General features: G+C 48.3%; 2 protein-coding genes across 8 annotated transcripts in view; one reads left to right on the top strand and one right to left on the bottom strand.

Moving 5' to 3' along the window:
• LOC100713873 (class I histocompatibility antigen, Gogo-OKO alpha chain-like) overlaps positions 1 to 6544 on the top strand; it is a 22767-nt gene extending 16223 nt beyond the window's left edge. Inside the window, exons 10-11 of one of the 2 annotated variants that reach the window (XR_010044259.1) lie at positions 3094 to 3234; positions 3735 to 6544. The gene's annotated coding sequence lies outside the window, so the exon portion shown is untranslated. Of the gene's footprint in view, positions 1 to 3093 lie in introns of both variants that reach the window. The other variant, XR_010044257.1, reaches the window with a different exon arrangement.
• LOC106026894 (spidroin-1-like) overlaps positions 1 to 27692 on the bottom strand; it is a 60128-nt gene that overhangs the window by 21466 nt on the left and 10970 nt on the right. The window contains exons 2-3 of one of the 6 annotated variants that reach the window (XR_010044271.1): positions 11218 to 27692; positions 59 to 10055 (exon numbers count right to left, since the gene is read on the bottom strand). The exons of 1 other annotated variant lie outside the window; for it this stretch is intronic. The gene's annotated coding sequence lies outside the window, so the exon portion shown is untranslated. Of the gene's footprint in view, positions 1 to 58 lie in introns of those variants that run through there. 4 more of the 6 variants (XR_010044272.1, XR_010044273.1, XM_063239468.1 and 1 more) reach the window with 4 other exon arrangements.

The following is a 27692-nucleotide window of genomic DNA, read 5'->3' as shown; positions in this document are numbered from 1 at the left end:
TTGGTTCTTTATTTGAATTTTGGGTTCCTCATTCCTAAATGTACTAAATCCGACTAAGCTTAAACTAGAAGGAAATCAGAGAAGTAGAATTTAAGAAAGAAAATTTGGAAGTTTCAGGGCAATCATATTGTGTTGAACTAATGATTCCTACACCTGTGAAAGAGAAAGGGAAATGAAATTAACTTGGAGCTGGGCGGGGCAGAGTCTTTCACACATAAAAAAATCTCACACCCTCGTAACAGTAATGCATTCAGGATATATTTTCTCACCCATCATTTATGGGGAGGAAGTGGAGAGTCACAAAGGTTAATTAATAGGCTCAGCTCACACAGCCTGTGCCCCGCTCACCAGGACCCCAGGCCTGGCTTCCTTTGGTTTCTGTTCTGTGCACCTTTCCCTCCATGATGCTGCCTCTGCAGCCCTGTAGCCCAGGTCGGAGCCGGACCAGCACAGCAGCCTGGGGATGGGTGTCCAGGGGAGAGGTGGCTCCTGTCCGTGGTTAGCACACTGTTCCTTCTATCCAGAAAGACACTTGCCCCTGGGTGGCTTCCTTCTCTGCTCCGCTCTTCTCCGAGTGCCATCTGAGGTCAGTAAGGGGCTGATGTGGATGCAGACTCAGGGCTCCTGACTTCTCCAGTGTGGTTTGCACTAAGCCACAAGGGTAAACAAAGGCTGAGAGTCCTGGGAGAGGGCTTCATCTCTGCCTGCTCCTGTAACTCACAGGAAATACAGGGTTCACACGGGGTCACCTGCACCACCAGGGTATTTCCGTGTGGGAACCATCTAGACACAGGGAGTGTGCAGTAACTGTGGACTAAGATTCAGAATGGTGCCTGCATGGGGCCCTGACCGTGAGTGGAGCTCGCAGGACAGGAAGCTGCTCTGGGTCACTCAGTGAGTGGTGGTCAGTGAACACCGAGGCCCACAGCACTGCTGTCCATTACTGCAGACGTTACACACACTCTCCACTGAGGCTACACTCGGGTTATGGAAACAACTTCCTGTTTGCATGAGCTTTACCTTACTGTAGCTTTTAAATTCATAAACTTTTCATTTTTAAACTCTGGTACTGTTGTAATGACACTGAGTTTACAGCACACTGCAGGCTGTGTGTGTTTCCGGGTCCATCATAATCTCTCACCCACTCTGTGGTTCATCGTGGACTGAAACATCATTTGTTGCATGACTGTGTGTTCTGCTGTTGCCAAGTGTTTTGGTGCCAGAGATTGGTTTTTTTTTTTTTCGTTTTGTTTTTTGTCTTTCTCATTTTTATCGGTACCAGGGATCGAACTCATGACTGCCTGCTTGCATGACAGGCGCTTATCTCGCTGAGCTAAATCCCCAGCCCGCAGGGATTGGTTTCTAAGACAGTTTTCCATGTATGGGTATTTTCCAAATGATTCCAATGCACTGCACATTTTGAGTACTTTATTTCTAGTATTATTGTGCTGTCGTATGTAATGAAATGGTTATGCAACTCCCCACAATGCAGAACCAGTGAGAGCCCTGAGCCTAGAGGGGTGGACAGTGACCCGTACGTGTGTTGCCTGTGTTCCGTCTGCTCCATAGTCTCACTTTGGCTACTGGTCACTTTTGGAAACACTGTTCAACAAAGATAGGACAGGGGACAGGGATTTAGCTCAGCAGCAGAAGTGCCTGCCTGCCAAGCGTGCAGTCCCGAGTTCCATCCCCAGAACAAAACAAACAAACAAACAAACAAAAAGGACGGTGGAAATGCACACAGCCTCTTCAGTGTTTTTGTGGCAGTCTCAGGATATTCACCCTTGACTTTTATGCAGAATCCAGGGAGATGTGACATTATCTCAGACACACTTTAAGGCCATCATCATTGTAATCTCCAGCAGCTGATCCTCTTCTATCTCAGAGGAAGTCGGTACACCTGAAGCATTCACAAATAATGGAAGATCTGCTCCTCTTGAGGTTGGCATTTCTGAGGTCAGCAAATAATACTCAAATTGTTTTGAAAGCTGAGGTAGGTGAGCAGAAACCAACTGGAGAAATAAGGCCCTGGCTCAGTGTCTTTCAGAATCTCTGCTAATGATTGGGACCCATCAGACTCCCAGTGTTCACGCTCTGCCCCACAATTCCAGTGTGGCTTGGAATGCAGCCACTTTATCTGCCAACCTGGACACAGTTGACCTCTGCCCTTGCGTTCACTGAGCAGGGTGATTATGTCACAGGAATAAGCAGGCTTGATGACCCATCCTGTGTCACTTCAATATGCAGCCAGGCTGAACTGTTTTCCTAACAGAAATCTTGGGTGCAGCTCTCTTGACTAAAGAACTCTGGCCAAGAATCTACTTTTTGAAAACTATCCCACCCGAGTAGCAGAGAAGCCAGTTGTGCTGTGCCCTCTTCACAGATGTGTGAACAGATGTGAGGGAAGGGCGTGGCTTTTCTCATTCATAATTTTAATCAGATGCTGCAAAATGTTGTTCCATTCAGGTGTTGCTTTTCAGCTGCCCAAATGTCTATGTGGATGATTCAGTGCAGACTCACTTTAGAATTCACATCTATGACCTGAGAGAGCAGAAAGCGATGCAGTCAGTGTGACCACCCATGTGTGCACACACGGACACAGCTGACCGATTCAGTCATCTTGTTTGTAATCATTCTAACAGATCTCTGGAGCTGCCCATTGGTTGGCAGAAAAGGTGCACAGAACTCACCCCATGCATATCCTCCTGAAAACACTTCCCACAGAACAGCACTGCTGCCTTGGAGTCGGCTCCGGTTCTCTTGCAACATGGATTTTGTAACATGGTAGCCCAGTTATTCTGTCTGAATGTGGTGCTGCTTCTTCCTTGGAGCCACACACTGAAATGGGAGCCAAAACCCGCCTCCCCTCCCTTCACTAGCAAGGGTCAGGTGTTGGGTGTTAGCCAGGGCAAAAGTAATTGAGGCACTTTTCAAAGTCATACTTTTGGTTTTCTGGAATGAAGCCTGGTGGCTGTGTCTCCCATGTTGGCCATGGCCTCTCCTCCTGAATAGCCACGACCTAGAGCGCAGCCCAACACACACACCTGCACCTTCTTAGGATCCAGAGTAGAGAGGAAGGAAACTTTCTTTCAGGTCCTCTGTGCACGAAGGCAGGCCAGACACCCACAAGGATCAATGGCGGCCTCACCATTGATGCTGCTGCTGCCCAGACCACAGCTGAGGCCTCCATGGAGCAGAGGAGGATATTCCCTGGAGGTCTCCCGAGGACCTGCGGTGAGAACGGGGTGAATTCCACAGTGTAGGGGTCCAGTGCTGAGTCTGAGGCTGAGGAGGCAGAGACCCTCACGGGCCTGGTGCCCTCCAGCGCCTGCCTGGCTGTCAGATGATGACTCCTGGCTGCCTGCAGCCCACAGACTCTGTCAGCCACAGCAATACTCGCTGTGCCCTGGAGCTCAGAGACAGCTGGGCAAGAGCTTCCTCTCTGAGGAGCCCAGTCCACTGGGAGGAACTCGTCTGGCTGCCTCTGCCCTCCACAGAGGAGGCGGAGAAGCATCTCCCGAGAGCGGGGAGGAGAAGGACAGGTGATGCTGAGAAGGAGCAGTGACTCCGTCACCTGGTGCCCTCCCGTCCTGGCTGTTCCTGCTGAGCTCTGACCTTCTGCTGAAGGCAGAGTGACAGCATAGCTTCCCCTGTGTCCTGACTGCTCTGTGCATCGCTCAGTGTCTGGGTGACTTTTGCGCCTCTCTTCCTCCTTTTTCCCTTTTCTTGTCCAGGCTCTAGCTTGCTGTTGCTCACAGCCTGAGCAGAAAGAAAGGGAAGCACACAGTGAGAATGCAACCACCATCACTGGTGCCCTGGCCTTGGCCACCACACAGGACAGCTGCTTCCCTCTGTGAGACTTGGAGGCTACAATTTTGCCATTATTATTGTGCAGTGCACAGAATCTATCAGGAGTGACATTTCTTAGGAAGTGTGGCCCAAGTTGGGCAGCTGTGTATATTGGAAATATGTGTGTATGTGTGTATGTGGCTATTAGAAGGTAAATATGCTCCACTTTCTCAACAGCTTTTTGCACCCTGTTTAGAGTCTCTGGCAGGCTCCCCTGGGGAATTACAGTGGAGGCCTTTAGGATTTGGGGTAAGGCTCTGCCATCATCTGCAGATAACTACTCTCCTTTTGAGAAACAGCTGTTGGCCTGCTACTGGCCCCTAGTGGAAACTGAATGCTTGACGATAGGATACCAGGTCACCATGCGACCTGAGCTGCCTGTCACGGCCTGGGTATTAAATGCCCCTTCAAGTCACGAAGTTGGACATGCACAGTAACAGTCTATCATTAAACGGAAGTGGTATTCATGATCGAGCCACAGAAAGACCAGAAGGTACAAGTAAGTTACACGAGGAAGTTGCCCAGATACCTACGGCTCCTATTCCCGCTATGTTGCCTTCAGCTTCCCAGCATGCGCCTACAGCCTTGTGGGGTGTGCAATCAGCTGTCAGAGGACGAGAAGCTGGGGCCTGGTTTAGGGATGGCTCTGCACATTATGCAGGCATCACCCACAAGTGGACAGCTGCAGTATTACAGATCCTTTCTGGGACATCCTTAAAAGACAGTGGTGAAGAGAAATTGTCACAGCGGGCAGAACTTCGAGCAGTGCATTTGGCAGTACATTTTGCCTGGAAGAAGAAATGGCAGATGCGAGACTGTATACTAATTCATGGGCTGTAGCCAATGGTCTAGCTGGATGGTCAAGAACTTGGGAGCAACATAATTGGAAAATTGGTGACAAAGATATTTGGGAAAGAGGTATGTGGATAGACCTCTCTATATGGGCAAAGAATGTAAAACTATTTGTTTCCATGTAAATGCTCACCAAAAGGTAACATCAGCAGAAAACAACTTTAATAATCAAGTGGATAAGATGACTCGTTCTCTGGATAGTGGCCAATCTCCTTCTTCAGCCACCCAGTCATTGCCCAATGGGCCCATGAACAGAGTGGCCATGGTGGCAGGGATGGAGGGTATGCCTGGGCTCAGCAACATGGACTCCCACTCGCCAAGGCTGATCTGGCTACCGCCACTGCTGAATGCCCAGTATGCCAGCAGCAGAGGCCAACACTGAGTCCCCGAAATGGCAGCATCTCCCGAGGTGATCAACCTGTAATTAGGTGGCAGTTTGATTATATTGGACCACTTCCATCATGGAAGGGACAGTGCTTTTTTTCCTTACTGACATAGACATATGTTCTGTATATGGATTTACCTTCACTGCACATAAAGCTTCCATGAAAACTACCATCAGTGGACTCACAGAATGCCTTATCCACTGTCATGGAATTCCACACAGCATTGCCTCTGACCAAGGAACACATTTTACAGCTAAAGAAGTGAGACAGTGGGCTCATGCTCATGGAATTCCCTGGTCCTGCCATGTCCCTCTCCATGCAGAAGCAGCTGGATTGATAGAAAGGTGGAATGGCCTTTTGAAGACAGTTACAACGCCAGCTAGGTGGCAACAGTTTGCACGGCTGGGGTTAGGTACTTCAACAGGGTGTATATGCTTTAAACCAATGTCAATTATGTGGCACTGTGTCTCCCACAGCCAGGATTCATGGGTCCAGGAATCAAGGGGTGGAAGTTGGAATGAAGTCACTCGCCATCACCCCTAGTGATCCACTAGAAAGATTTTTGCTTCCTGTCCCATGACTTCATGTAGAAACTGGCCTGGAAGTTTTGGTTCCAGAGAGGGGAAGGCTTATACCAGGAAGCACGACAATGGTACCATTTCCACATCTATTTTTCCCCCTAAGGCTAAGACAAAAGATCTTGGACGCAGAAAATATACTATCTCTCTGCTTGGTGCCTGAAGTTGTGGCAGCACAGGTGCTGTTTTGAAAGTGACTTAAACAGAAAATTCTTCTGTTTTAATCTTGAATGAAACATTAAGAACTTGGGTTGGAGGATAAGACCATGGGCCCCAGAAGAAGCAGAACCACACTTCCTGTGAACCAGCCTCTGCCATGGGGATCGGGAAGAGACTCAGCAAGGAGCAGAACCACGCCTTCCCGTGAGCAGCCAGAGTGGGCTGGGAAACCAGGAGAGCATCCCCACGCCCACCCGTGAGCACCTGGTGATGCAGAGGACTCAGGAGACATGATAGCACCTGAGGGAGGGGACAGCTGGATGCTGGCGTTGTTTGTTCGGCTCTGCAGGCTGGGGGCTGGTGGTCTGGGCATCTATTTGGAGGACAGCAGTGTGCATTGTGGGGAATTTTCTTCTGTCTCACTTTTGAAATCCAGTGTTTTGTTCCATTTTCCTGTTTCGTTTCATTCCTGTATCTGGTAACCTGCGCAAGTATTCTGAAGAGAACAGTGTGCAGGATCACAACCACTATCATCTTCTCTTGAAAATCTATGTAGGTGTTTTTGTTGTTGTTGTTTTGCATTTGTTATCGTTGAATTTTTACGTTTTCTTCTAGATTTTTTTCAATTAGAAAAGAAAAAACCATGAGCTCCAAACTGCTACCATAGTTACTTTAATCTTCATTGCAGAAAACAAGCAAATAAACTAGCAGTTAAAAATATCCTTGTTGAAGTCCATAAAATTACTCATTTCGTCGAATCTCCAGTCCAGAGGTCACAGTTTTCACATATTGCTGAGACTGAAAGGGAAACGCACGTGAAGCCTTCTGCTGTGCCCCGCGGTGGGGTGTTTGTGTCCATCACCACCATGCTGGGCGCCGGCCTAACCCTTTGGACTACAACACTATTTCTCTGGAAAGTGAGCGGCAGAGAAGCCCTGATGGTTTACACTTGGGAGTTAACCAGCACCTTCTCTAACGTGACCTGCGCCTGTCTCTTCAGGATGGGTGCTGAGAGTATTTTTGTCAACGACAGAATGAGGGATTTTAAAAGAATATTAGAACTTTGGAGAACTTGTGTCCAACACTGTAAGTTAGTCAGTTTGTGCTTATTTACAACCTTTTCTATTAAACTGTGTGGTACTGTGAAGATTTGCGATTTTTTGATAATTTGTGATGAAATGCATCAGCATTGGAAGATCTATGTGACTCGGTTGATCTAATTTTTCTAAGTCTTGTGTTACCCAGCATCCTTCAGTGAGCCAGGCAGACCTGGGGGTGCTCGTGCAACAGCACACGGACTATGGATTGATGCTGGTTTGTGATAAAGATGAAGATGCACAAGTATCTGACCGAGTATTAAATATATTTCTCATACATGTGTGTGAGGCTAAATTTGTTTTCATGTACTTTGATCAAAATAACTGGCTAAACGCAGAACTAGATAAGAAAACCCAGCACACAATCTTCTAATGAGACAGACAAGAAAAGAATTTGTAAAAATGTAAAAGTGTGAAAAGATTCATTTTCACTATACTGTATATTTTTGGAAAATGTTTCTCACAAAATTGTATTTTTGTTATTTACAGTGAGTTACCAATAATATATTGGTTACCAATATACCAATAATACCAATGTATCAATAATACTAAAGTTACCAATAATAAATATTTTTATTCATTTTAATTTATAAGATTTAGAGCTGCAACTCATATAAACATGTTTGCTTTTGTGATCTTCAGTAATTCCTCACAGCAGATCAACATCTTCAACACAAAATGTCTAAACCATGCGTGGTGGCACAGGCCTGTGATGTGAGGACTCAAGAGGCTGAAGCAGGAGGATCGCCATAACTTCAAGGCCAACCTGGGCTACACTGTGAGTTCAAGGTCAGGGTGAGCTACACACTGAGACTCTAACACACACACACACACACACACACACACACACACACACACACACACACACACACAAAGAAAGAGACCAAGACATATAACAGCAGCCGACATAGGCCCCCAAGAATAAGAGAAACTACAGAGACCAAGCTCGCGGGGTAGCAGGTGAGTGATCAGAGCACAGTTCCGGGTCCCCACAGGGCTCTCCTGGACTTGCCCAGGGCGGCCTCTGGGATAGAAAACCTCCCCGGGTCAGTCCCCACCTCCTTGGAGTTTCACTTCTCCCTATCAACCTGCAAGGAGGCTTTCTCCTTGGACACTGATGACGCAAATGAAAAGCTCCATCCCATTGGGTGGAGGTTCCCAGAAGAGCCAATCACATTCACGGCGGATTGGGGCTGTTCAGTCCTCACCACAGGACCCGGGGAAGCTCTCCAGGCTCCGCTCCCCGCGCTCTCCATCCCGGCGCGCGGCTCTTCTGGGGAGCTGCCCTGGCCGGGCCCGCGGTTCTGCTCCCACCCGCGGCCCTGGGTCCCGGCTCCTGGGTCCTGCCCTGCTCCCCGGTGCTGACCTTGCTCCCCGGGACGCCCTGGGGGCGCAGACCGGGCCCCGGGGGCGCAGGCTTCTCCGAGCCCTTCGGAGCCCGCGCTCAGGGCGCTGACCCCACCGCTCCTGCTCTCACGCGTGGGCAGCCGCTGTGTGGCGGGGCCGCGCGTGGGCTCAGGTCCTCCTTCTCCCGCGGTGACCTCCGCAGCCCCGGCTTCTCTCTCTTCCCGGCTTCTGCCTGTGTCGTGTCTGCGACCTCAGCACGGGGACACGGGACCCCGCTGCCGGTCCTTGTTCTTTCCACTCCCCGGGGCAGGGCCGGCACCTCCATCCGGGTCTGAACTTGGTGTCCGCAGAGCGGCCCCTTTTACCGTGTTGGCAGCCAGGTGGAGCAGCAGCCGGCTCCAGCGCTCTGGGCTGTAGGCGTCCAGTGCTGAGCCCTCTGCTCCTGTCCCCAGGAACAACTTCTCTAGGTCGCCGCCACCGAGGAACATGGTGCTGTGGGTTTCTCTTCTTAAAGCAAAGTCTTTCACCTTTGCAGCTAAGGCTGCACGGGCTAGAGTCCTGTGGGTCTCCTGATGCCCTCAGGCCATCTCTGTGGTCCTCTTGTGGGGTACTTGGCTTCTTCTTGCTAACCTGTACAGTGACCAATTTCATGACTGTTGCATTTGCAGCCCACAGTTTTACTTGTGCGTCCTGCCACAACTCACGTGGCTCTTGAGGGTCCTGGAGTGAAGGGTGGACCTCCAGAGGATGAGAAAATGAAGAGACGAAAATGCGGTCAGCTGGAGCCCTCACTCTCCTCACGGGAGGGAAGGAACTGCTCAACACCACAGGACCTTTGTTTATGCACTCACAAGGCTTTGGTCGATTTCAATTTGTTTGCTGGCTGGCCTGGCCCCCTTGCCTTCCTGGAGCTGGAACAGCTTGCTTACTTGGCTTGTTTTGGACTCAGTGTTTTCCAGCTGGCCTTGCTTTATCCCCACTCATGTGATCATTCGCTTGGCTCTCTAATGTTGATTCTCAACATAAATCTCAGTACAACCCCCAACAAATAGCCATACCACTGCCTCAACATTCCACTACCTTGAAATTCCTTTTACAAGATTAGTGGGTGGTGGTGGCCCCTGCCTGTAGTCCCAGCACTTGGGAGGCTGAGGCAGGAGGATCACTGTGAGTTTGAGACTCACCTTGTAGCCTGGGTTACAATGTGAGCTCAAGGCCAGCCTGAAATGCATAGTGAGTCTCAAGAACAACAAAAAGAAAAAAAGAAAGGAAAAGAAAGAAAGAAAGAAAGAAGGGATTAAAAGAAAAAAAGAAAGGAAAAGAAAGAAAGAAAGAAAGAAAGAAAGAAAGAAAGAAAGAAAGAAGGGATTAATTAGTTCACCAGCCTTAACCTCAGTCTCAGGCAGTCTTTGGACACAAGCAAAATGCAGGCAAACTTCCTGCCAAGCCGTAACACACATTGTCTGGGGTCCAGCAGCTCGGGGGTCCTTCCCAGCAGGAACTTCTTGAGCCTGGTCTTCCAAGCGGGATTGCTTGCAGCCTTCTGGGCTCTTGAGCTCTGACCAGAATCTCATGTGGAGTTCAGTTGAAGATGTTCCTGCTGTGTTTGTCCAAAATTTCTGAATCTTTTCTAACTTGTCACAAGCCAGCCTCAAAGGCTCCCGAATCACATGCCCTGGTGCACTCAAAGCAAGAACCCCATTTGTCTGGTACCAAATTCTTACTGTTCTCATGGCTGAGACAGAATACCTGACACTGCCAGAGGCTGATCGGATGCCTGGATATACCTGTAGGGGGAAGATTGGGGAATAAAGCAAAAGACAATATTCAAGGTTCAAGGGGGTCTGGGGGTCTGGGATTCACATTGGACAAAGACCAAGAGCTCTTTGGCTGGGCCACTTTTATTAGCTAGTGACAAGCTCAGGGAACACGTTTTTGGAACAGGGACTGATGTGAGAGTAAGATAATAAACGGGACCAAGTGTAGCACAGCAAAGGGAGCAAGTTAAAGTCCTAACCCACACCTGGGGGCTGCCTTTTGTGTGAGGTCTCCAGGCTTCTGCAGATAGTATCCTGTCTCAGAGGCTGTGAATGCAGGCTCTCCCCACACAGTCAGAGAGCAGGCAGCTATTTCCAGACTCTCCTGTCTCTGAGGCAAGTCACACTGCCTGGGACCTCACACTCTGCTCCCGAACATAGTAAAGTATTACTTCATACACCCTGGTCCCTAACAGGACACCGAAGTTAAAGGAGCAGAGTTTATTTGGCTCCAAGGCAGCGTGGCATGGGAGAAGAGAAGCAGGCCATGATGGGCACAAGGAAGCAAAGCAGCAAGAGACGACCAGGGCTCCTTCTCTCCCTTATACCCTGTCCAGGCTGTTTAGGGTGGGCAGCACCACGCCCTCAATCCTGGTGCCCTTGAGCCCAGCATTGCACATGAATCAGTCCCAGCATCTCACACTCTAGAACCTGCCACCTCTGAAGAAGCCACATTAGGACTCAATGAGGCTTTGGAGGGACATCTAGACACAGCTGGGACACCCGGGACCCCCCTTCTGACAGTGGTATACTCGAGCTCGGCCAGGAGGAGGCTGTGCTGTGAGTCGTGAGGATTCGGGAGCAGAAGCTGTGGGACACGGACCACCCACCGCAGCAGGCAGGCATCTGGTTTCTACTCTTTGTGGGTTACAGTATTTCATAGTCTGAAAGTATGTGACAACTTTTTTTTTTATCGGTACCAGGGATTGAACTGATGACCACACTCTTGCAAGGCAGGCGCTTATGCCGCTGAGCTAAATCACCAGCCTTAATGTGACAACTTTCCACTGGACAATTCTAGTCAGGGTTATTTTTATGATGCTATGTGCATATTTCATGACTCTTATCTCACGGTGCACATAGCATCAGAAAGTATTCTGGAATTATTTGAACCTCTTCATCATTATTTTACCTGGCATCTGACCTGTGGTCAGTGATCCCCGCTATTACTATTATAATTGTTGTGGGGGACGGGGGTCCCAGGCTCCATCTGTATTAGAAACATCACGTGTCCTGAGTGCTCCACTGACTGGCCTTTTCCCAGCTCTTCCTGTCTTCAGCTCTGACCACTGCAAGGAGCAAACACACAAAACCTGAGGTTAGACCCATTAGTGACCCCACAGTGGCCTCCAAACACTCAAGAGTGGAAGAGTGGCACAGCTGTCACTTCACGTCCAAAGCTAGGAGTCGTGAAGCTTAGTGGGGAAAACAGGCCGAAAGCCGGGACGCGCAGGAGCCAGGCCTCTTTCACCACTCAGCCAAACTCTCAGCGCTCAGGAAAAGCCCTTCCAGAGATGAAAGCGGCTCCTCGAGTAAACACACAGCGGTAAGAGAGGAAACAGCCCCGCTGCCGATGGAGCGAGCGTTCATGGTGTGGACAGGAGGACAGGGCAGCCACCACGTCCCCCACAGCAAACCCTCACTTCAGTGTTCAGGGCTGGAGAGGTCGGGTCTGCGGGAGTCTGGAGCGGGCAGGGCTGTTTATGGGGTGAACAGAATAAGCCGTCTCCATGACGAGAAGCTGGAAGGTGAGCAGCACAGTGCTGATGGAGAAGCCACATTAGTGAGACTGGAAGCTGCCACATAAAGGTGGAGGAAACAGCTTGTACCCAGAGAAGATGCCCCCAGAGCTCCCAACCCTGGGCAGTCAGGGCCTGGCTTCAGTTTCAGGGAACAGGCGGGGCTGTGGGTGTAGCTCAGGGGTGCGGTGTTCCCCTCACATGTGTGACCTGGGTTCAGTCACCATACACATGTATTTTTTTAAACAGAAGAATACATTTATTGGGGAAAGAAAGATTCTGAGAGATAGTAGGGGTCCCAACAGGGTGAGGAGGACTCTGCCTTTTTAAGAGATTTTTATAGAGTGAAACCACGAAGTGAGGTGCTCCAAGGTGGAGAAAAATGGGAAATGACAAGGTGGGCAGGAGGTGGGAGAAAACTGTGGTCAGCCAATAAGATTGTGTGAATAATCAGTTAGTACGGATTGTCAGGCTCAAACGGGAAAGCAAGTCACAGAGTAAGCACATGACACAGAACAGGGGCTATGACCGCAGTGGAAGACCCCAGATGATACAGCAGAACTCCCTGCCTGCTAGACGTCTGATATGAGTGCGTGTTCTCTAAAATCAAAGAACGAAGGTTAATAGCATACATTCATTGGGGAAGGAAAGCGTCTGAGTCCCAAGCAGGATGGCCCCCTGCAGCTTTAGAGCAGACAGGCTCAGTCCTTGGCTCCTGCAGCTGTGACTGTACCCTGAAGCCTGTGCTCAGCACTGAGCTGTGGGTCCTGGGCCCTTAGTGGCCACCCTGGAGCTGCTTTCCTGTGCTTGGTAAACAGAGCAGAACCTCAGCACAGGGGTCACTGGACACTGGTCAGTGGAGACCACTGCTCAGGGAGGAGTCTTCCCAACACCACCACTCAGGACAGCGCTGGCCACGTGAGGGGTCTGACGGAGATGCACAGTGAGGGTTGTTCTCACCTGCTGACTCCACATTCTGCAGTGGTGGAGTCGCTGTGACTCTGGTCTTGTTGTTTAGGGAACATGTGTCCTCCAGCTACAGCTGCCACAGCTGGTTCCTCTCACTGAGCTAGATGACGTGCACTGACCGCCTGCTGGAGAGAGCTCACTACTCCAGATGGCATTAGGAACACAGGTTTGTGGGAGGTCAGTGGATCAGAAGGACTTTGGATGCCGATTTAACACTGCTGGATGACGCTGAGGTACTGGAGACATCAGTGGGGGAAGTGACTGCAGACGTGGAAGAGGACTGGGGTTACACACAGGGTTGAAGACACCCTTGAACGGCTGCCAGGTCAGGATAAAACTTCAGCACACGAGGAATTGCTTCTAATGGATAAACACAGAAAGTGGCTTTTGGAGATAGAATTTCCTTGTGGCAAAGATGTACTATTTAAAGAAAAATGGAGTGAAGCTTTTTTGAAAAAAACTTTGGAGTTTGAGAGGACTTACTCCAATTCTGAGCGTTCTCCTGTGGACAAAATGTGATCAACCAGAGACTGCAGGGAAATGTTTTTTTTTTTTTTTTTTTGTCTTTTTCATTTTCATTTTTTTCATTTTTACCGGTACCAGGGATCGAACTCATGACCGCCTGCTTGCAAGGCAGGTGCTTATGCCGCTGAGCTAAATCCCCAGCCCCTGCAGGGAAATGTTTTATGAAAGGAAGAGTTGGTTGGGGCAGCAAACTTCCTCACCATCTTTTTTAAAATGCCACCCTCCTCAGGACCTGCCACAAGGAAGGTTGGGTGACAACACCAAGGAACCCTGCCCTCGAGCAGTGGTATCACAGCTCCCTACTGGCGCAGGCGACTGTCAGCAATAAAGTGCCATTTATTAAAAGTGTATTTTCTTAGATATAAAGCTATTGCACACTTCACAGACTACAGTAATAGTGAATTACATGTTTGAAACATACTAATAAACCCCCCAAAATGTGACCCAGTTTATTGTGATATTCTTCATGGCAATGATCTAGAACTAAACCCACACTATCCCCACAGTAGGCCCACATTTGCACACTCACTTTGACACACTTGTGGTTGCATCTAGGGTACACCGGGAAGTGAAATACAGGTAAAACCCCAACTTTGGGAATGCCCCGCAGAAAAAAGCAGACGATACTGTCTTCACAGTCAGCATTTAGGAAGGAGATGGTTAGTGCTCTAGCAAAGGTGAATCCAGAGGTGGGCATCTGAGGGCAGATGACAAGCCCATTTTACTATGGCAGTGAGCGTGCACCTCAGTGGGAGGCAGCCTTTGAGAGGCTGGAAGGGATTCGTCATGAGGATGTCTGGAGGCTTTTTCCAAGCAGGGAGACAGATCTTCAACACCAGTGCACTAGGTCAGGGTTCTATCTGTGTGTTCTGAGGGCAGCGAGGCATCAGGATGCCCTGGGCTGCCACTGAGAGGAAGAGCCGCCAGTTCTTATAGGGCATGAGGATGCTGTGTTTGTACTTGGCATTAGGTGGTTCTGAGTAGATGGGGTTACAACTTCTCTTTTGAAAGGACTGCACTGGTGGCTGACCACAGAATTGAGGTAGAAGGACCAGCGTGATGGTAGGGATGACTACTCTGTCTCTGGGCTGCAGAGGCCAGTGCCCTCACCTGGGCATGTTCAAGGAACAGTCACGGTGACTGGGTTCTACACACAATGCTGAGGAACTTTACAGCACTTCCTACTGGAGGAAATCTGGGGTAAGAGAAAGGAAAAGGGTCACCAGACTTTACAGTAGCAGGATGAGATGGAATTGCCATCACTGGGGAAGGGGAGGTGCCAGCAGGGTGCATGTGAACATGGGCTGTGGGAGCTGGGGCAGGAGATGCTGAGCTGAGGGCTGTCCTAGAAAGGCGATGAGGTGGCCTGGTTGGCAGCAGGACAGGAGAGAATGTGAAGGCCTGTGCCCAGAACACTCCAGTTTAAGAATTTGGAGGAGCCTACATACAATAGCTTGGAAGGCTCGAGCACATCCCGAAGACACAGGCACCACAGAGCCTCAGGCTTTCCTGTGCTCCAGAATCTCTGGAATCACCTGTATCTCACCTTGATGCACAGGTGTGGTCAGGTGTGACTCCAGGTCACAGGCCAGGAGTTCTGTTATGGTTTATACACTGTGTCAACTTGAGAAGTTTAAGACTCAGCAGGGAGCCAAGATCCTTACTCTGTAAATATCCTTATCCTGTGAAAGAGGAGGGCACAGAGATTGAGTGCTGTACACCCTACTGAGGGGCGTGGCCTGTGGACAATATAAGAGAGGAAAAGAGGCTTCCTCCCCCTTAGCACAGGGGGAACATTTTTGCTCTGGCTGCTGCTTTGAAGTGTTGTCCCTGTGCTATGCCACCCTGCCTTGGGGCCAGCTGATTATGGATTGAAACTTCCACAAACAGTGAGCTAAATAAACCTTGCCTTCCGTCATTTTGAGTGTTGGGTGGTTTTGTCTCAGCAACAAGACAAAACTAACCAAGATGATTTCCCAGCTGTGTCTCAGTCTCTTGCAAAGTTTATTTCACAAGATTCCAAGACTCTGCACAAATTTTGGCACAGGAGGTCTGGAAGAGGCCCGAGTGTTTTGTAAGCAGCCTGCCAGCAATTCCAGTGCTCAACCAAATGCAAGCTGCTGGTGTCAGCAGTCACAGTGCCCAGAGAAGTGCCTGAAGCCACAGTCAAAGGCACCTTTTCCTCGCTTGGGAAAGGAGGGCAGAGTCAGTCATGAGAGAAACATCAAGAGATAAATCTCACTTTTGCTTCAGGGGGAGCCACCACACGGAAGACCCAGGAAGTGGCTCTTAGCTCAGGATAATGTAAATCTCACATGCTGCTCCCTGAAACCACTCCCCAGCCTATTTCTTACCCATGTCTTGCCATGAACAGTGGAATGCAATATGATGACTTGAATTCTTTAGAAAATGTGGAATTTATACACAATGGAGAGCTATTCTGCCATCAAAAAAAGAAAACTTGAGGACTTCAAGAGAAAATAGAGACAACTTGAGAATATAATGTTAAGTAACATAAGGCAGGCACACAAGATAAAATGTGAGAAATTCAGTATGTATGCACATGTATAGACAAAACAGTGTGAATAGGAAGTGGGGAGAAATTCAAATGACTCCCCAAATTATGTTGTTTCAAAACTATTTTAAGATAAATGCTATTTTGTTTCATTTACACAGCTAGTTTGTTTGTCTCACTGGAAAAAAGTTTTGCCCTTTTGTTTCTTCTATGTAGTAGGGTATCATTTCTATTAGTTGTACTCTTAGTAACATTTTAGATTCTGGCTGTTCTTTTAAGATCATGACACACAGTATATTAACCATTAGTTATTCTTTAATTATTTTGTTATGAAAAGAAATCTAGAGACTCAGGGTTTAGCTCAGTCGCATAAGCACCTTACCAGCAAGCACAAATTCATGAGTTCAATCCCCAGTACCAAAAAATAAAAAGAAATCTGAACAAAACAATGGAATGCAAGTTTTTCTAAATTAAACATAAAGGAATACACACACACATACACATATGGTATTGGGACTCATTTTATTTTGGGGAGAGGCACAGAACCAACCTTGAGGCTGGCCATGCAGCCAGGGACAGAATCCAAAACCTCACTCCAAGTGGAGTCCCAAAGAAGATCCACCTACCCTTGTTGGGAGGTGCTGAGGCTGGAGATAAATCACAGGATCACACATGCAGGGCAGGAGTAAGGCCATCTGGAGAACAAAGAGCACCTGGGGTGAGCCACATGAAACCGCCCAGAGAACACCAAGCCCCAAGACAATCCAAGCAATGGGGTGCCACGGCTACATTAGCTTGCTGCATGTATAAATGAACGCCCTTTCCTTTCCTTCCATCTGGAGAGGAGGGGCTCCCCTGACCCCAGCTTTCTGTGTCTTTATCTTTCACTTCTTCACCTTCTCGCCACCCTTCACAGCCCTCACCCTGGGGAGTTTGAGCACTGCATGGGTCGCAGACCCTGTTGCTGGCACAGGTAAAGCCGATGCCCAGAAGCTGGAGAAGGAACCTGCAGCAGGGACTGCTGTCACAGCTGCTCCTGATAGTGGGCACCATTACTGCCTCTCGTCCCGCCCTTGCCCAACCGGTCTGCACAGCCCCAGCCTCTGTCACTGTCTCGTGGCCAAAGGCTGACATGTGGTCACCTGATTCGCAGAACCCAAGCCTTTTGCGATGTTACAGAAAGTAAACTTCATTTATGGAAGGAAGTGGCCTCTGCCTCCCACCCAGCCTCATTCTGGCTCACAGTCTCACTGGCTGCAGTCCACTGCTGACCAGCCCTGCTGCTTGGCCCCAACAGCAAGCAGCACATCACCCTGCTTGAATGCATGGCAGAGCAAAACCACATGCCTCACTGCCGGGAAGCAAGAGTGCAAGGAGGAATCCAGGGCCCCCAGCTCCCTAAAGGACCTCCCACCTCTCAAAGGCGGTACCACCTGCCAGAGGCTCCACCCTCATGACACCTTCTCAGGGGGACCCTGGACATCCAAACAGCAGCAAACGAGGCTGCTCAGATAAGGGTACACAGGAGACATTGGCACCCCACAAGCCCGGGAAAGGAAGATTCACCCCCCAGGATAATGAGTGAGTATCCATTGCACTCCATGACATAAGAGAATACTTAGGAAACTGGCTTTGAACCAGCACCCCCCCCCAAAAAAAAGGAACAAAAAATGATCTTGAGAACTTGTAATCACTACCTAGCACTCCTATTTCTTGCCCTGAATGTCTTTTTTTTTTTTTTTTTTTGAGCCAAATAACATTAAGCAATGATTTTACTTTGTAATTGTCCAGGAGTAGAACTTACCCAAAATTTGAAGGAAATAAAAATTCCCATAGGAATCTGCATTTAACTTGTCTGAAGAATTTACATAGTTCATTTTAAGACAGAAAAAAGCAGCTCAGAGGGGGAAAATGCATAAGTTAAATACAAGTGGGAGAACATCAACAGGATTGAGAACTAGCACAAAAAACAGATAGCAAAGAGAAGCTTGTGAAACTTCAATATTTGAGCCAGGTGTGGAGGCGCATGCCTGCAATCCAAGCATTTGAGAGGCTGAGGCAGGAGGATCACTGTTCAAGTCCAGGCTGGCAACATAGCTAGCCAGAACTACACAGCAAGACCCTGTCTCAAAAAATAAATAAAAATAAAAAATAGAACTTCAGCATTTGAATTACAGAACACAAAAGAATATATAACCAGTGTAAAGAAAAACCTGAAAATGCCTGTAAATGTAAGAAACTAAAAGTGGCTAAGCTTGTTTTAAAAAATTAGTTTTCAGAAGACAAAATAAGCATTTTATTTTAAAATTAAGTTCATAACTTTTGCTTTGAGTTATGAAGGAATAACAGCCAGATTCACTCTTGTATCAGATGTTAGAAATTCAAGCCAGGTGCGGTAGTACACACCTGTAATCTCAGCACTCAGGGGGCCGAGGTAAGAGCATCACCACATGTGAGAAGCCAGCTGAGCTACATAGTGAGTTCAAGGATGGCTGCACTAAAAGGAAAAGCCTGTCTTTGACCGGCGTAGCCCCTCAATGAGACAGAGGACGCTCTTGTGGGTAACAGGTAACTGCCGCTTTATTTACGCGGGCTCTGGTTTATATATTCGGCCGTGACCAATCACAGGCTGCCACGAGGAAGCCGGGCTGGAATGGGACGCAGGCTCTGGCTAATATACCCAGCTGTGGCCAATCAGGGGTTGCCACAGAGTCAGCACGGGGCGAATACGGAGTGAGCACGAGGTGCGCATGGGGTGGCTAATTTGGAGAGGGACGTAGCGCATTGCGGAAGCTGGCGTGGTCCTTAGTCCCGGGTGGGGTATGGTATGTTGAGCGCCTGCGCCCAACATGTCTTGAAAAACTAAGGACAAAAAAAAAAAAAGAAAAGAAATTCAGATACGTATGAAAAATAGACAGATCTCTGAACCAAAAGCATTACCGTGACGGCAATGTCTGAGAGGAGCGAGTGAAGGCAGTGAAGCCCACAGCTGTGACACCCTCCTGGGCCAGCCCCAGGACACCGGCAGGGAGAAGCCCACACAGCCCCACAGAGGGGACACAGCTGCCCATCCGGAGGTAGAATACGACATTAGTGAAGGTCACCGGAAATATGATCCTGGAAGGCTGAAGAGGGTCCTGTGGGCCGTGAGCTCATCAGCACATACTGAGGTGAAAACAGGCTGGTGGGAACAAAGGTGACAGAGCCAGAAGCGCTGTCCCCACTGAAAGCCTTGTATTTTGCTAGAGACTGAATATAGTACTCAGCAGGGCTGTGTGTCACATCAGTGAGTCACCAGCCTTGGATAAACACATTCTGGCTTTGCCCAGCAAATATTAAAAGGCAGATCCAAAAGGGTCAAACAGGTCCTGAATAACTTAATTTTTCTCAGGAATAAAACATGAAAACTTGTGGTATGCTTTTGTTGATACGCAGGACGGTCGGCCAGCTGAAGCTGGAGAAGCTGTGTTAGAACTCACAGTTTACACTTCACACAGTCCATCCACAGTAGTCAGGTGCCAGAGTAGCCAGCAACTGTCAGAGCAGGGAAGTGACCCCAGCTTCCCCCACGGCCAACATTTCACACTGCATTACACCATACGTTTCTGCAGGAGGTTCAAGACAAGCTAAGACCTGCATTCAACACAACCAGTTTCCTGCTTCCCATCAAGGTCAGTTAGGGCTCCTCAGGAGCTATTCTAGAACCACGCACAGTACCTCTAGGATCTTCTGTAGGTGTCAGCCATCTGGATGAGTCACAGCCACTGCCTGACCATGCTGCTTTCCGTGAAAGCTTGGGAGAATTTTCTCCTGGTGACTCTCCTTAGGCACACCTTACATTAAAGGTTACTTTCCTCTGTGGTCTCATAATCTTGATCAGAAGACTAGGAACTCACTGAGTAGAGAATGACACAGCAGAGGTTCTTTTACGTCCTGGGTCCCCACTGACCTTGAAGGGCTAGGGCCAAAATATTGGCTGTCCTTTAGCCCATTCGTCTAATTTTTGGTTTCTAAATCTTAGTTGTTGATCACCCAGAAGAAAAGATTGATAACAACACAGTATATTAGAGGCAGTAAGTTTAACATTACTGTCTTGTCTTAAATTTGAAGCACCTTAGAATATTAAATGAGAGGGCTGGGGATTTAGCTCAGCAGCATAAGCACCTGCCTTGTAAGCAGGCGTGAGTTTGATCCTCAGTACCGATTTAAAAAAAAAAAGAATATTAAATGAAACCTATTTCCTACTACCCATGGATATTTTAACATCTGCATACCTACAGTGTTCACAGTTACATATTTTACACAGTATATCAGGAATCAAAGCCGTACATATTATTATGTCATGACAATCAGGACACTCTCACAGTAATCCACATTTCCGTTTTGAAATGAAATATCTCTTTTAGCCAATCACTCTTATCTAATACACAAGAAACTTCTGACTTACTGACCTTTAGTGGAATGTGAATTTCACAAGTCTTGGATACCAGCAGAGATTTGAACATGAAAAAGAAGTCTATACCCTAAGCAATCCCTGTTTTACAACCTGGGACACCCATGCATCCAAAACCATGAATATATCCAATATATCACAAAGTTGGTATCAATCAACTGTCATGGCTATATGAAACTTTTGCACAGGCATTTTCAAAACAAAAAACTTTTTGTGTTGTTTCTTTTGGGTAATGACCAATGTGAATATATAACAATAATATATTTTATAACTTTTAGCTGGAGTGTCTCCTACAAGGCTATGGAGTTTCAAGGATTGGTTAAAAATGTTACCAGCCAGTTGATTTCTTATTTATCAATCACAGTCCTGTCCAACAACCACAACCCCAAGGGATTTTGTTTATTCATCCTAATATTATTTCTAAATAATGGGACTCTCAGGTCCAAAACAACATATTACACTTATTGCATCATTTGGACCAGCTGGCAACCAAGGTGAAAACATGCTTTGTAAATTTGTAACCCAAACAAATTTTTGATCAAACGATCTAAAACAGAAAAAGAGAAAACTTACTGAGCTCAAAAGGAACAGGTTTCACACAGCAGGCAAATGGACAAACATGGACAGATGATCTGTACAGATTCAAGTACAGAAATAAGCATACAGCCCATCGGGGTCCGTGAGAACTCTCCAAGTCCTCAAGGGGCCACTTATGTACTCGTACCGTACCGCTATGCTGAACCAGCTCACTTCTCCATGCTCTCAGTGCTGGAACACCTGTTCACCTCCAGCACCCCACGCCCTCGGGGTATTTCCCAGGTGCTCTGTGCCCCATGGGCACTCCTGTATGGGCATTTTTGCTCTCTGCTTTACACATGTAAACAATCACTAGCTCAGCAACTCCTAACACTGCTTGCAAACAGACTGGACAAATAGACAACAGATACACAGACAGACTGACAAACATCCTACAAAATCAGAGTGCACGCAAACACATCCTTAACCAAACTGAACTACAACTTGCAAATTTAGAATCTACAACTACAAATCAACCAGTCAGATTTTTATAGGCCAATTAGCAGAGATCTAGTATAAAAGGGTCCGGGTCAGCCAGGCTCAATTCACAGGGAGGCCAAACTGTGGATTTAGGTTGAGTGGCCTCCGGTTGGGGATCACATGAAACCATACCCTCCTCCCCAGGTCAGCAGCAGGGGTGCTGGTCCCTGCCCATCTGGATCTGGGGGCGCTTTGTTAGGGAGACCTAACAGTGGAAGGTAAGTGTAGGACAACATTCGTGCATATAAAAAGTCAGGAAGTTAAGGGCTTGGGATGAAAAACCTGCAAAGCAAGGATAACAGCAGACAGCACACCACACTGAGCAGAGGTTTGCGGCAGAGAATACAGGTGTTTCCAGGTGTTGTCAACTCAGTACGTTACAGCACCACAGCGGAGGGATCCATCAGTGAAGACGGTGAGGGCACCCTTTTAAAGGGGTGCAAACCAAACAAGTTTGAAGAGAGAAGGGAAGTAGGGTAAACAGGGACAAATGAGGAACACGGGGCATACTGAAAGAAATGGAACCAACATAGTCAGCCAAGGCTACCTGCAGAGAACAGCAGAAAGGAAAAGGCAGCCTTGGTGAGTGGTGTGACAATATCAAGTAAATCAGTTCCAAGTGCTCAAGTGCGTCCTTGAGAAATAGGAGAGGAAAGAGCATTGACAATGGGAAGTAAAGTACCGCCAGGTGGTGGGGCAAAACAAAAGCACCAGCTCCAGGGTCTAGCAAGCCTGGAAAGGAAATGTTGTCAATAGTTAGAGAGGGGCTTGGGCGCTCCTCTCCCAGGGGAACAGCAACAGCCACCACAGAGGAGCCAAATCCTTCATTTCCACAAGTGACATCATGAGCTTTAGAGGAGATGTAAGGCAAGACAATTAGCTGAGCTACAGATTCAGAAACATCTAGCTGAATGGGTAAGAGAAACCACAACTGAACCAGCAATACTCCAGTATAATCAGCACCAATGACACGGGAACCTCAAAAGTGCCTCTTTCTGATGCAAGTGAACGGGGAAAAACTAGGCCAGCTGTCCCGGGAGGTAAAGGACCAGAAAAGCAGTGGGAACCTTATAAACCATACCAGGAATTTCTGAGATAGTAGCAGGTTTCAAATACTTACCTTTTAAAGCATTTTTAGAGTCCTTGTTTGCATTTTCATATGCTAATTGCTTTAACAAAATAGAGGCTGCTGCCATATCCTTAACCAAACTGGGCATCCAGCAGCTTTAATCTATCTATAACAGTAAAGAAAGATTCAGTGGCCTCCTGTTTTAACAGCTCTAAAGGAACCTTGTGCATCCGCTGCTTCAGGGATTCTTTTGCGAGCTTTTAAAGCAGTTTGAGCCATTTGAGGATAAGCTTAGAGATGGCAGTGAACTTGTTGGCGAATATCTGGAAAAGCTCCCTCCCCTGTAATTCAGTAGCTCCTACAGGAGTATTGTGATCTAAATCATCTATAGCTTGTGTCTGCAGCGTCATTGTGTTCTTGGAGCCACACCTGATACTGGGCTGGAGTAACAAGAGTACGCAGTAAGGCTTTCCAGTCAAAAGGGGTCACCTCATAGCTGTGACCGACACCCTCAGTAACACCAATTACAAAAGTACTTTTAAATCCGTGTTCTCTGACAGCCTTTTAAAACTCTCTAAACAGAGCACTGCAAACTTTCAAAGCGGGCTCTTGTTCCTGTTGATGCAAAACAGGACAAGCAATTAACTCCCCATGTGTCTAGCTTCCTGGGCTACCTGTGTCATGGGAGTTAGGACGGGGAGTCACCCAGGGGTTTTACAAGGCTCGTGTCTTGCGGGGGGGGGGGGAGGGGGGATGAGGGAGGTGTAGAAGCAGCAGAGGCTGGCGCAGTTAGGAAACCAGGAAGCCAACCATGCGGTGTTCCACCTGCCTGCCTGCCAAATGCTGCCACAGCATCCCAGCAAAGATACCTGCTGTGCAAGAGAGAGACAGGAGTGCGAGACTCCTCATGCAGCAGTTTGCCTATCTTGTCACAGTCCTCCACAACGAGCATAGCCCCTCAGGATACCAGGGACAATGATCCTGAGTTTCCAGCAAGAGTTACATCACACTATCCTCAGAGGTGACACGGCCTGCCTTCCTGAAAAGGAAAAGCAGTTCTGCTTTATGCTTCTGCTGCACTACAGACAGAGAATTCCCCATGACCTACCCGATGAAGTTATGAAAGGGATACACACGACTAGGCAGGGCTTATCTTTCAAAATCAAAGCAGTTCAACCCTTGAAAGTTAATCAATACCACTTGTAAAGAAAAACCATGTTTACATCAATTGATACGCATAAAGAGCACTTGACAAAATATTTACTCATTCTAAAGCTTATCAGCAAACCAGAAAGGAACTTTCTAAACCAGATAAATCTATAAAAAAAGAAAAAAGTGTCTCAAGCCTCCTCCCAGGGCCAAGGAGCTAAGAATGTTTCCTCTTAAGCACCCCGGTCCTGTTCAACACTGAATTGGGGTACAGCTCACAGAGCCAAGGAGAAAGAAACACCAGCCACTCAGACTGGAAAAGAGAAAATATAATTCCCTGCAGAGGAATCCTCACAGAACCTACTAAAAAAGCTATTGGAATGTGTGAGTTTATCAAGCTACAAATAAAATAAATAAAATAAAGGCCAGCGAATAAAATTCAACTGCATTTGAATTTACTGACAATGAGCAATCAAAAAAATTTTTTTAAGAACCACTGATAAAATATGTGTAGTATCTGTAGACTGAAACTGTTAAAAAAGAGGTGGGGGAAATCAAGGACAGCCAAATAAACAGTGAGGTAACTGCGGTCATAGGTCAGAAGGCACAATTGTGCATAGCTGACAGTTCTCTCCAAACTGATTGACAGGTTCTCAGCAGAATGTTCTGTGGATACCTTTAGATTCCAGCAGTACTTTTTTTCCTCCAGGTTTTCCTCTTTATTCCTCGCCCCCCACCCCAATTTTTTGTTTGTTTTTGAGACAGGGTCCCACTATGTAGCCCAGGCTGACCTCAAACTCGTGGCAAGCCTCCTGCCTCAGTGCTGTTTTTCTTGGGTGCGGCTCACCAAGCCTCATAGTCAGGGAGGTGGATGAACCTAGCATTTGTGATAGGTTTGTTGCCTAGCGCTGGGATTGGCAGTGTGAGTGCTGCACCCACCCAGGGCAGGTAGCTGGCACACAATATAAGGGAGGGAGGGAGGCCTTTTTCCTTTTGCCCTTTAGCCACGACACCCTGCCTTGGAAACAGCTGAGTATGGACTGAAACCTCCCAAAACTGTAAGTTAAACAACCCTCTCCTTCCTTCATTTTGGGTGTCAAGTATTTTACCTCAGCAACGAGAGAAAAGTAACCAGAATTTGGTACCACGAGTGGAGCCACTAATGTGGCTATTCCTGACCACGTGGTCCAAAAGCCTTTGGGAATGGTCTGTGCGAAATTTGGAAAGGTTCAGAGATGTCACCAGAAAGCACAGAGCTGGAACAGCTTAGGTTGTTCTGTATGGGAGAGTCTGGTCAGGCTCAGAAGACCAGAAAACCAGTACAGTTGGCTTCAGGCTTGAGAAGTTTCTGCTAGGAAGTACTGCACTGGTTGTTGGACTCCAGACAACATGTGTTATGACTTGGCAGAAATGTCTGCAGTTTGCTCATGTCCAGAGACTTTGCCTGAGACTCTGGATGGTGGACTAATTATTCTGGCAGAAAAAATTTCAAAGTAGTCAAATTTGAGGCTGTGGCATGGCCGGTGTTGGGGGCTTTTAGTCAGATTTATGTTGCAAATCAAAAGCAAAGAGCCCAGCAGGGTCATTTGAAATGCTGTCAGTTTGGCCAGGAGAAAAGTTTCTATAACGCCGCAGACCGCAAAGATAGAACTGAGATCTGTATTGCTGAGAAGGAACAGGCGAATAGAAAAGATGTCTTTGGGCATCACAAGCAGTAGCGGGTCCCCATGCTTTGTAGCCTCAAAACTACAGAAGTAACTTTGCTTTGAGGAGAAAGCCAGAGTGCCATGTTCCACACTCAGCAGCAGCCACACCAGGTTCCAGAGTGGCAGTGACAGAAAATTTGTTCTTCAGAACTGGATTCAGAGTACCCAGCAATCCAGGTACTTGATCATTACAGGGCAAAGCCTAGTCATTGCTCCAACTGGCAGCAGATCTTATTAGCATCATCCATGTGGTGCTGGATTTAGGTACAAGCAGACTGCAAGAGTTCTGAGGTTAAAAAGGCTTCCACCCCAATTTCAGGAGGCCTGGGAGGCCAGCCATTGTACTGCGAGGACAGTGTGTGAAGCCAAAGGTGCAATGGAGAAGTTTGGAAAAGCCAGGCGTGTAGATTGTCTGAGGAAACCTGCAAGGAGGGAGCAAAGCCAGCCAGAGAGAAGTCATCGGAGCTACAACCACCAGAAGTGCCATCGGGTGGAGTCACTCAAGCCTTTTGGAGCTTACAGCCCCATTGCTTCAGATGCTGAATGTGGAACTCCAGGACTTAGTTTGCCCTGCTGGATTTGATCCCATTTCTTTGTATCATGTTTGTACTCTTTGGAATGGTAATGCTGGTCTTGTGTGATTGAACATTGGAAGTGTTTAACTTTGTTTTGATTTGTACAAGAAGTACAGCTAAGACTTTGCCTTTGAGCTCAGGGGAGACTTGGGACTTGGACTTTTCAGCAACGCTGAACCTAAGACTCAAAGTCTCATGCAGCATAGAGGCAGACAAATTTAGCATCTGTAAAGCACTGGTATTGGCAGTGTGAGTGTTGTACCTGCCAGGGGCGCATAACTGGCAAACCACACAAGGGAAGGAAGGAGGCCCTTTTCCCTTTCTGCTCTTGTTACTTGTGGTCACCATGAACGGGGTGCCCTTTAGCCAAGTCACTCTGCCTTAGAACCAGCTGAGTGTGGACAGAAACCTCCAAAGACTGTAAGCTAAATAAACCTTCCCCTCCTTCATTTTGGGTGTCAAGTATTTCGTCTCAGCAACAAGAGAAAAGTAACCTGACCAAGACATTCAGCCTCCCAAATGCTGGGACTACAGGTGCATACCACCATATCCTGCTAAGAATATTTTATTTTTTTAGAACAGTATTTTAAGTGTGTACTCATTCTTTTTTAAGAATTACCTTTCCTTAGATTACTACAATTCATTTTTTCACATTCTTACATTGGAAATCTCTTGGTATAAATCAAAACTCAGCGTTAGTCCATCTTTCCTGAACCTCAGACCCTTCTGAAACAAACATTAGTCTTATTTAGAAGAATATACTTCTATCACCACATGCACAGAGCTCAGTTCTACAAATGTTGAGGAATGAGGTCACAAACCAAAAGAGGTATGGTGACTTTTACTGGAGTTAAGAATCGTTCCTGGGGTTCCTGGGGCACCTCGGCCTGTGCCCAGCCACGCCTGGCCATCGGTGTGCGGAGGAGGAGCTGCGCAGATCCGGAGCGCCTGCAGAGGCCCCTTCCTTTGTCTGGAGGAGGAGGGATCCCGGGTTCCTGAGGCACCTCGGCCTGTGCCCAGCCGCGCCTGGCCATCGGGGTGCGGAGGAGGAGCTGCGCGGATCCGGAGCGCCTGCAGAGGCCCCTTCCTTTGTCGGGAGGAGGAGGGATCCCGAGTTACTGAGGCACCTCGGCCTGTGCCCAGCCGCGCCTGGCCATCGGTGTGCGGAGGAGGAGCTGCGCGGATCCGGAGCGTCTGCAGAAGCCCCTTCTTTTGTCTGGAGGAGGAGGGATCACGGGTTCCTGAGGCACCTCGGCCTGTGCCCAGCCGCGCCTAGCCATCGGTGTGCAGAGGAGGAGCTGCACGGAACCCGAGCGCCTGCAGAGGCCCCTTCCTTTGTCTGGAGGAGGAGGGATCCCGGGTTCCTAAGGCACCTCGGCCTGTGCCCAGCCGCGCCTAGCCATCGGTGTGCAGAGGAGGAGCTGCGCGGGTCCGGAGCGCCTGCAGAGGCCCCTTCCTTTGTCTGGAGGAGGAGGGATCCCAGGTTCCTGAGGTACCTCGGCCTGTGCCCGGCCGCGCCTAGCCATCGGTGTGCAGAGGAGGAGCTGCGCGGATCTGGAGTGCCTGCGGAAGCCCCTTCCTTTGTCTGGAGGAGGAGGGATCCCGGGTTCCTGGGGCACCTCGGCCTGTGCCCAGCCGCGCCTAGCCGTCGGTGTGCAGAGGAGGAGCTGCGCGGATCCGGAGCGCCTGCAGAAGCCCCTTCCTTTGTCTGGAGGAGGAGGGATCCCAGGTTCCTGAGGCACCTCGGCCTGTGCCCAGCCGCGCATAGCCATCGGTGTGCAGAGGAGGAGCTGGGTGGATCCGGAGTGCCCGCAGGAGGCCCTTCCTTTGTCTGGAGGACTGTGGATATCT

The sequence above is a fragment of the Cavia porcellus genome, unplaced genomic scaffold (assembly GCF_034190915.1).
Source record: "Cavia porcellus strain 051 isolate PalLab524CR breed Dunkin Hartley unplaced genomic scaffold, mCavPor4.1 scaffold_28, whole genome shotgun sequence".
NCBI lineage: Eukaryota > Metazoa > Chordata > Mammalia > Rodentia > Caviidae > Cavia > Cavia porcellus.
This window is presented reverse-complemented; position numbering and strand designations above follow the sequence as displayed.